The 9,959-nt window shown below is 41.4% G+C and overlaps 1 long non-coding RNA gene across 5 annotated transcripts in view; it reads right to left on the bottom strand.

The window, feature by feature from the left end:
• Positions 1-353: 353 nt before the first annotated feature.
• Positions 354-9,959, bottom strand: part of LOC107322054 (uncharacterized) — a 40,572-nt gene continuing 30,966 nt past the window's right edge. For 2 of the 5 annotated variants that reach the window (XR_001558791.3, XR_001558794.3), the window contains 2 exons: positions 665-812; positions 354-544 (listed from right to left, as the gene is read on the bottom strand). This is a non-coding gene — a long non-coding RNA (uncharacterized LOC107322054). Of the gene's footprint in view, positions 545-664; positions 813-5,171; positions 5,282-9,451; positions 9,705-9,959 lie in introns of those variants that run through there. The other 3 variants (XR_014936735.1, XR_014936733.1, XR_014936734.1) reach the window with 3 other exon arrangements.

Genomic DNA, 9,959 nt, shown 5'->3' with positions numbered 1-9,959 from the left:
CCAACATAATGCACCCTGAAGAATGAAATGTAAATATCCTATAAAGCTTCCCAGACCAAAAGTTTTTCATGTGCAGAGGCCATCTATCCTGAACTGCATTGGAATTCTTGAATAATGAATATCTTGTCAGTCAAGATGAACAGCAGAATCATGACTGCAGCCAAAATTACAGATTCTAACTTCAGTGATGTTACTGAGGATCCTCTTTGGAGGACAATGTTCTGCAAGGATGCTATTGGAAGCTGGATGATGAATGAGGGCTGCCCTTCCAGAAGCAAGCTAGAACATCCAGTGGTCAATGGTGCAAAGTGTAGTTGGAGGTCAGCGGTGAACAGAATGGCCCAGGAGTCCAGTCCTGTTTAATTAATTTTTATTAACTGTCTGGAAGATCATGTTGAGTGCACACTCAGTAGAACTGTAGATGGCACAAAACTGGCAGGAGTGGCTTACTCACCAGAGGGCCATGCAGCCATCCAGAAGGACCTCGGCAGGCTGGAGAGGTGGACTGAAAACAGTCTCATGAATTGAGACTGTAGAAGCATTCCTGGTGTCAAGGAATAGGATGAGAGGCAATTAGCACAGACTGAAATGCAATAGATTCCACCTAAATATCAGGAAGTCCTTTTTTACTGTGTGAATGACTGAGCAATGGAAACATGCTCACCAGAGAAGTTGTAGAGTCCCCTTCATTGAAGATACTCAAAAGCTGCCTGGATGTGGTCTTGGACAACATGCTTTAGGTGATCTTGCTCAAGGAGGGTTGGATGAGATGACTTCCAGAGGTCCCTTCCAATCTCAGCCATTCTGTGATTCTGTAATTGAGCAAGGGTATAAGACTAAACATCAAGACACTACACTCATAGATTTATTTCTTGTAAGTGTTGTGGCAATTGGCAACCAACTTCAGCACAGTGACCTTGAAGAAACTGAGTTTAAACACTTTGTTGATAGTGAAAAAACTAGCAACAAAATTTCAACTCCTGTTATGGGAAGAGCAGACTTCAGGCTGCTCAGGAATCTAGTGAGAAAGGTACCCCAGGAATCTGCTTTTGAAGGTTCTGACCAGGGGAAGTAATTGTCCTGGTATGGTGCCACCTAAAATACTTTGTACAGTTTTGAGCACCATAAGGGCATAAAACTTCCAGCACCCACAGGAAGGTTGTAAAGATGGTAAAGGGTCTAGAAGAGAAAACATAACAGGAACAGCTGGAGTCACTTGGTTTGTTCTGCTTACAGAAATGGAGATGGAGAGTTGAACACATCATGGCCTACAGTTTCCTCATATGGGGTGCAGAGGAGCAGTGCTTATCTCTTCTTTCTGGTGATAGCAACAAGACCCAAAGGAATGTCATGGAACTGCACCAGGGGAGGGTCAGGTTGGGTATTAGGAAGAGACTCTTCATTAAGATGATGGTTGGCACTGGAACAGATTCCCCAAGGAAGTGGTCATGAGAATCCTGCTCGAGTTCAAAAAACTCATTTGATTTCTGGGCGGTCTTTGGTGGATTCAAGAACTGGACTCAATGGTAATTGTGAACCCCTTCTAATATGGAATATGCTATTATTCTGTGATCAACCTGGGTAACCTGGGTCAACCCAGGTCAACCCGTTTAACCACTCTCACAATACAAAATGATTTTTCTTATGTTTAAGTGAAATTTCCCATATTTCAATTTGTAACCAATGGTTCTTGTCCTGTCAATAGATGACAAGACTTTGAAGAATTTGACTTTGACTTTTTTGTTTCCCCTGCTCAAACATTTTCACACATTGAAATGACTCCCTTGATTCTTCTGTTTCTGGGAATACCAATGTTATTTTACTCAGCTTCTCGCCATAGTCAGATACCTCAGTCACTAAAACAATTTCCGTAAGGAAACTGCTCAAGAATATCCATCCATTTCTTGTCCTGGGATTCATAGACCAACATAATCATGACCTCTTCCCCAGTGAGCCTGTTCCAGTACCCCACCACCTTCTCAGTGAAGAACATTCTCCTGATATCCAATCAGAATGCAAATCGGTACCATCCCTTGAGTGCTCTTACTGATCACCAGAGAAAAGAGAACACTCCTCCTGCTCCTCCTTATTAAAAACCATAGATCATGAGGAGGTAGAATAGGGCAGTTCTCTCCCTCAACTATTTAGCAATACTATGCTTAAAGCACCCCAGGATTCAGCTAGCCCTTTTAGCTTACAAGGCATGCTGTTGACTCAGACTCTACAGTTTTCTTTCACCTATGTTTACATAGGGCAACAAGCTCGATGCTGTAAAGTGTTACTGGGCACTAGTTAAAAGATTCTGTATCTGGATACCAGTCCCATGTAGCACCATAATACCAGAATTGGTTGGAGCCATCTCTGTCTTCCACAAACAGGAAGGAGACAATGCAAAGCCTTTTGGTAGAATCCATAAAACAGTTTGTGCTTAATGGTAGAAAAGGTAGAAGCCTGTTTAGTGAAGTGCAAAGTCTCTAGTTCAAAACTGGGGAATTTATAATCAGTTATAATACATTCTGTTTACTTTGGATGATTGAATAAAGAATAAAGAATAAATAACATCTTAAAGCAATTTTAAAATATTTTAATATTTCTTACTGATTCATTAATAAGCTATTGTGTTACTCTGTTTTGCACAAAGTATTGATTTTATAGACAATTTTATATAGGAAATGTCTGCAGACTTTTAAAATATATATATCAATTAGATTTTCTGTTATAAACAGTGCTGTCAGGAAACACAAAGTTCCCACGCATTGCACTGCAGAGAACTCCACTAAACAGCCTGTATAGTCTGCAGGATTATCAGGATAAAAATGGAACATTAATAGAGATGGAATGGAAAATGAATTTATCCCCACTTGGTGATTTGCTGCCATAAATGGAGGACAGGAGTCATCTTGCATTGAACTACTATTTCTGGGGTTAGGCTGCCTGTCAGCTGGTAAGTGCTGATGCAAAGGTAACTGATCATGGGGAAAACATGGGCCCATAATTGGCATAAAGGAACATCTCTAAGAGAAAGTTTAAAATAGATGCATCTGATACCTTGCTTGTACTGCATGGACTTTCAAGTTCCAAAGGAAGTATTTTTCCTTGAGAGTTTAGTTCTATGAGACTTCTTAGTGAAACTGCTTTAACTCTAGTAATCTGACACCCAGATGCCCTGTGTATCTTAGGCCTGAAATGTAATTTAAGACTTGAGAACGGTAAGTTTTTTTCACTGAGAGGAATGTTCACCTTTGACATGTGTTACTGGAGCTCCTTCAAAATAAAGTGGATAGTAGCATAAACAGGCAATACTTAAGCAGTGATAAGCAGAGATTTGCAAACTTAATAGGCAAAGCACAGCTGAGAAGAAATAATGTGGTTGAATCTTTGCAAAAAGCCTGAAAAGAAGATCTACTGAGCCCAGGCAGATTCTGTATTTTTCCATCTACTTTTCCATGCTTGCTGCCTGATTGCCTGAATGCCTGTCTTATTGCGTGGAGACTGTGCCCTGGGAAACACACCTGGCTTCTGAATCTCTGCTTTGTTCTGGCACTGCAGGAGAGATGGGCAGGCAGGCTGTGTCTGGTGCCTCTGTACAACCTAAACAGCCATCAGACTAAAACAAATGGCTGGAAACAGTAAGGGAAAGAAAGGCAGAGGTACAGGTGGGAGCTGGGAGGGGATATGGTGTATAGGACACTCCTGATAGAGCTGAGAAAATGAGAGAGTGAGTGTATGCTAGTCAGGTCTGAGGCAGTGTACTCTGTACAAAAAAAAATCTGGGGAATTTTAGGTGGAATGGAAAAGACTGTTATGTCTCTAAAGAAGTACATATCTCCAGACAAGGTGCACATTATAGCTGATGCTGAGCTGTGAAGGTTTTCCAGCACTGATTCAAACTAGCTTTCCTTTTTACTCACCAGCCCATATCTTTCTGGCTCCTTTTGACTCTTGCTCTTTACTGCACATGTCCCTGTCTCTCCAATTTCATTCCACTGATAAACTTTCTTAATGAAATCTGGAAGTTGCTCCAGTGTTCACTAGGAGCACTGCCAGCAAAACATTTTTGAAAGACTGAAATTTCTTTCTGTCTTTTCTGTCCAGCAGAAAAAAAAAAGCATGAAGCTCTAATACATTGCCCCCCAGCACTATATGGCCAACATTTGGAGACATAATGTGTACCGTTTATCCTGTGGCACCACTGATCAACCTTCCAACAAGGAGTGTTCAGCTGGTGCTTCATCAGCATTCCCACTGAACTTTGCATAAAAGAAAACTTAACCTCACTCTTTATCTTAGGAAATGTTATTTGTAATTTGAATAGCTTGTGTGCATCCTTGCAGAGATGTACCTGTTATCTGGGAAAGGATTTACTTTTCCTGAGTATGTTTTTCAATTTCAGTATGTTTATAGCTTCTAAATTTCTGGAATCATCTGAAAAATCTATTTGAAAGCTCTATGATGTGCCATCCATATGTCAGTGGCAGAGCTCATCTCATACTCATTATGCAACGTAGTATATTCTTCTAATTTGACACAGACCTATTGATGATTACTCCTTCCAAAGAATGTTTCTTCAGCTTTTTTAGACAATGTTATGAAATCAGTTTTTGAGGGCTCTTGCAAATAGGAGAATGATACTTAAATTGGGCATAATGACAAGTGCTAACAAAAAGGCAAGGAATCCTTCCAGGGAACAGTGAGGAAGTGGCATGAATTACAAAGCAGTTTTTGCCAGTGTAAAGCCACGAGTAAGAATAAAAATCACAGACACCTTGTATCTCATCCTCTCTAAAGGGTGGTGAAGGAGCACATGGAAAAACAGATGCAGGGAAGTCTGTAGAAAAATTTAAAAAAAGAGGTGGAACAAGTAAAATAATTATTAACAATTTAAAAGAGATAAAAAATAATGCGAGTACTTCAAAACCTATGTTGGAGAGTTTCTGTTGGTTTTTTTTTTCTGTTTTTTTTTCTTTTTAAAATTTATTTATAATAATTGTAGATACAAAATATATGTGTATTTAAAATAGCTGGAAATAAAACTAAGGCTCTCTTCTCTATTCTGAGTGCCTCTGCCTTTTTATTTGGCTTCTAAGTTCTGCATTCCTGCATGTGGCTCCAGCTGGAAGAGAGCTACTTCTAGCAGTATAAATGTTCTGCTGCCTGTGCTGAAGACAGAGACACCTTCTTCAGAATTCCAAAACGTGGGTTTAATCCTTTCCAGACTGAGAGACTACTCCATTCCATGGCTAGTTAATGAATCTATGAAATCAGGAATCACAATATAGCACTAAAAAAGAAAAATAAAAAAGGAAAAAAAAAAAGAAAAGAAAAGAAAAAAATGCAATAGCTATACTGAAGAATGGGAAAAATAATTTTATCATCAAGAATGATCTCAAGATTGCAATAAAATAAGGATTGATGAGACAGAATGGAAAGATTCACTTAACTGGAACAAAGGCAGGTCAGTACTATTAAATGAATCATGAAAATCGAGTTTCTGATGAGTGACTAGAAAAGCTTGACTTGCTTTGTCTAGGGAGAAGAAACTGATGCAAAGTGGACTTATCTGTGTAACTGTACTGGAAAGAAAAAAGAAAGAAATCATGCTAGCAGTTGAATCAATGATTATAAAACAGCATGATTATAAAACACATTCTGAGGATGAAGATGTGCATTTCTGACCCTCAAGCATACACTGGATCTATTTTCCAAGTGTCTTAGATGTAAATAAATGAATTTTATAGAATTTTATAGAATTATATATAGATGAAATTTATAGAAATAGAAAAGATGCCATCAAATTCTGTTTGCAGTAGTAGCAAGCACTATATAAAAAATTCTTGACTGCATTTCATTACTACTGGTAGTAATCTGGGACTTGATGAGTTTACAGAATTGATTATATGATATGTTGATTGACACAAACAGACACTCTGACTGCGAAGCTTTCTAGTTCTGAGTTCCTCGCCTTCTGTTGTTTAAATAACATTATTCTTGCTTCTAATTTTAAGCTCAACCTCTTTTTGGTTCCAGTTCGACTGTCATGAGTGCAATGCCCTTCTGCAGAACTTCTCAACAGCTTTGTCTGTGTCATGGTTAACAACTGAATGGCAGGGATAGTTGGTAACTTCCTCTGTTGAGCCAAATTTTTAGACCACAATCTGTAATATCATAAAATGTAGACAAATATGCTCACGTGCCCACGCAGCAACAGCGGTATGTAAATAACAAAAATCATCCAACAAAAACTTTCAAGATATGTCAAACATTTTTCATCCTTTAGGAAGACCATTGCAAGGGGAATAATTTTTTTGCCTTCTAAATGCTGAATTTATAACACGGGGTGGGAATACTGTACTGACTGCAGTTTTTTTTTGTTTGTTTTTTCTTTCTTTTTCTTTTTTTTTTTTTTTTTGTTTTGTTTTTTTGGTTTGTTTTTTTGGTTTTTTGCATGATCTTCTTAAATGTCTGATACAGTGGCCTCTTTCCACAGTTACTGTGGTTCAGCTTTTCACTTTTCACACTTCTTGTTTTATAACAAGTCTCTTGACAGAGCCTTGCTTTTCGTTGCTTATGACAGTAGCAGAAGATTACTACTATGGCAGCTACTGAAGTTCGGTATGAGCTGCTTGATGGAAGTTACACATGCTGCAGAACAGTTCATTCATGCTGCATTGTACTCACTAAACGTAACACAATAAGTGGAACCACATTTTCTCTGCACATGCCTACCGCTTTGTTGGGCTGTATCAGCAGAGCTCTGAATGCACTGCAGAAGCCAAACTTCCTTGTCATGCAGATAATGCACTGGTTTAGTGACACTAGGGCTGCTCCCAAACAATCCAAGCATCCATTCAATGTTTGGATTGTTCCCTGGGCATGTTAACAAGCCCTGTGCTGCAGGACTGCTTCTGGGAGGACTGCCACATACATGGACATCTCAGCTGAGAACATGGGGGCATGAATGCTACTCTGGCAAGAGTGAACTGATGGAAGCCCAGCACCTTCGTCTGAGCCAAATACAGGGCATAGTTACCCACAACAGGGCCCTACTCTTATGGCAGCTGACCCATTTTTTTCTACAGGAAGGAAAAGACTGTCAGAATGACAGAGGGTCGGTGTTGCCTTCATACTTTGGAAAGGGTGTGTGAGTGACATCAGCTGCACCAAAACGAAGCATCAGCTTTAAGGCTCCACTCCAGCACAACTTTCGCTTCCTTCCATCCTTACCCCCAAGAGAGGCATGTCTGTTTGATTCTGCCCTGCTCCTTAGCTGACTGAGATATACTGCCACTGACCATCTGCAGCAGTGAGCTACCAAGCTTTCCCACTCCTACCTGTTCAATGAATCTGGGATGTAGAAGAGGGGACAAAATTCCATCACTGCAGAGCCCCCAGAGCTGACATATCTCACAAAAAACACATTCTTCCTTTCACATTGCTGCAGGGATGGCTTTCCCAAACCATACCCCCCACTCACTCATTTTCCTAAAAGTTTTATGGACTACTTGGTAATGCTGCAATTAAGGGACATCAAAACACAGAGCATGCTGCTGCACAAAATCTTCCATGATCAAACTCAGGAAGCTCCTTGGCAACTTTGCTGAGTTAGTGCCAGTTACAGGCTTTGATATTGAAGACAGGGGTGGAAAAAGAAGCTTCTGGAGACATTTCTTGGGGTACACATGTTACACCAAGAACCCAACACATGACGATCTTGCTTCCATAGCTGGGTATATGTGGGTATACATTCATTTTTTTCTTGTGTGCAGCTTCCTGCATGCAGACAAAATAACTATTTTGGATGAACTTACACTGACTAGAGTTGTATAAATCCTTATATCATTATAAAGATGGATCATATGTTCTGTACAGCTGACAGTCAAATGCTACACTTGCTCCAGAGAGAGCCCTAATCTCCCTCTTGAATTTCAAGTGAAGAGCAAGCTTCGTTTTGTTGAAACCCGGCCCCAAGAAGCAATGATACTAACATCAATAAAAATACCTGCATGGGCTATCCTTAGGGATGTGTTACTGATGGAAATGCTTAGGCCAAGAAACAGTCAAAATATCCATATCAAATGAAATGTTGCTTGGCTCTTCCAAATCAGGAAAATAAACATAAAAAAGTTACTAGACAATTCATGTTTGTGGAATATGAACAGCTCTCAATCGCATTTCAGCCTGTAACAGGATCGTAACAACAGGTGATCCTGGGAGTATGTTCTCTACTCCAGAATGTAACTCTACCATGAGGACGAGTCTGTTTGCAAGCTTACCATCATTTCTTGGCCTCAGCACCAGCGAGGCTCACAGTCATTGCCTTAGAGACTCTGCTCTGGGTACATCTTTGGGCTGACCAGAGCAGCTCCCACCTCCTGGCAGGTCTGTCACCACACAGCAGTGATGCAGGTAGGTCCCTGGTGCCTGGCACAGACAGGACAGGCACTGCACCCAGCAGGAGCCAGGTAGGCAGCCTTAGCTTCAGCCACTGCCCATAGCTCCATAGAAGGGAAGCACTCCAGACCCCATCCCCAGGCCACCAAGCCATGGCCTTGAATGCTCACCAGGTTCAGACATGGAGATGTGACTATAGCAGAGCTGGGTCTGCTGACAGCTGAGTGAATCCCACCTGTGGGGTGTGATGGGCACTGGGTACAAACCAGCGGGGCTCACAGTGGGAGCCAGGCCAACTGAGGTCCTCTTCTTGTCTGGGCAGCTCTGCTCCTGCTGTGCCTGGTGGGTGATACTCCAGGCTGCTGTTCATATCAAGTTCATCAAGTCGCTGATGTGAAGTGCATGTGAGTAGAGCACACAGGCTTGTTTTGTGTGCAATGTGCCCTATCTGAAAGCAAGTGGGCAGGTTGTCAGTGCCTCTGGGGAGAGTCTTCACTTCTCTGAAGCTTCAAAATATGGCAGCACCTACCGTGTGTTGGGAATAAAGGTACTTTATATGGTACTTTACACCCACATGGCCAGTGTTTGATTCAGTGAGTTGCCCCCATTCCAAAGTTCCCTGGCAGACACTGCACTGGTAACCAAGGCCCAGAAGTGAGGAGGAGCTGCAGAGGGTGAAGCTGTGCTGGCACTTCTTGAGAAGAGGAGGAGCTGAGTGACTGGGACAGATGCAGGCCTGAGACAGACTCAGGTGTGTTGAGAGGCTAACAAAGTGTCCTATCAAGCACAGGTAGGAACTCATCTACAGAGGAAAGGTCAGAGACTGGGCTCACACTGGCAGAAAAGACACTAGAAGAAGCTCACATTTGAGTTTACTGGGTATTTACAAAGTGTTAGTGCTGTTTGTTAGAAGATACATTATCATAAAATGCAGTAGGAAACTTGAGGTAGAAATGCGAGATGGACTGTAGTGTCCCCAGAGAGATGAGAGGGCTTGTACCTGTCACATCACCTCTTGGCATTAGAATAAACAAGGAACAGCCACCAAATCTCAGAGCAGTTGAGAAGCACTGATGACCTTTATACGTCAGGTTTGAATATAGCCAGTACAGCTGGTGAGATACTGCAGTACCCACTGAGTGTAGTATTTCCACAAGCAGCTTTGCTGTTTCCACAGCTGCAGTACCTTACAGGAGGAAATCAGATGTCAACAGCACCTTCTTTTCTGCTGGAGCAGGCCACCCAGGGAGGTTGTGGATTTTCCTTCTCTGGAGATACTCAAGTCCTGCCTGGATACTTACCCATGCTGCCTGCTGTAGGGAGGTCACTTTAGAGGGGGGTTGGACTTAATGATCTCTAGAGGTCCCTTCCAAACCTTACAATTCTGTGATTCTTTTATGCACTATTACATATTGCCACACAGCAGTGCTTTTAACAGTAGTGTGCTTTGACTCAAAGAAGATATAGAAAAATTAGTTGTTTAGCACAGAATATTGGTGGTTTTTTTCAGTCACTCTCCCAGACACACAGAAGTAACCACGGAGCTGTAACCACATTTCTTCATGGAC

This window comes from Coturnix japonica, chromosome 23 (assembly GCF_054131305.1).
Source record: "Coturnix japonica strain WE chromosome 23, WE-NBRP24, whole genome shotgun sequence".
In the NCBI taxonomy this organism is placed as follows: Eukaryota; Metazoa; Chordata; class Aves; order Galliformes; family Phasianidae; genus Coturnix; species Coturnix japonica.
This window is presented reverse-complemented; position numbering and strand designations above follow the sequence as displayed.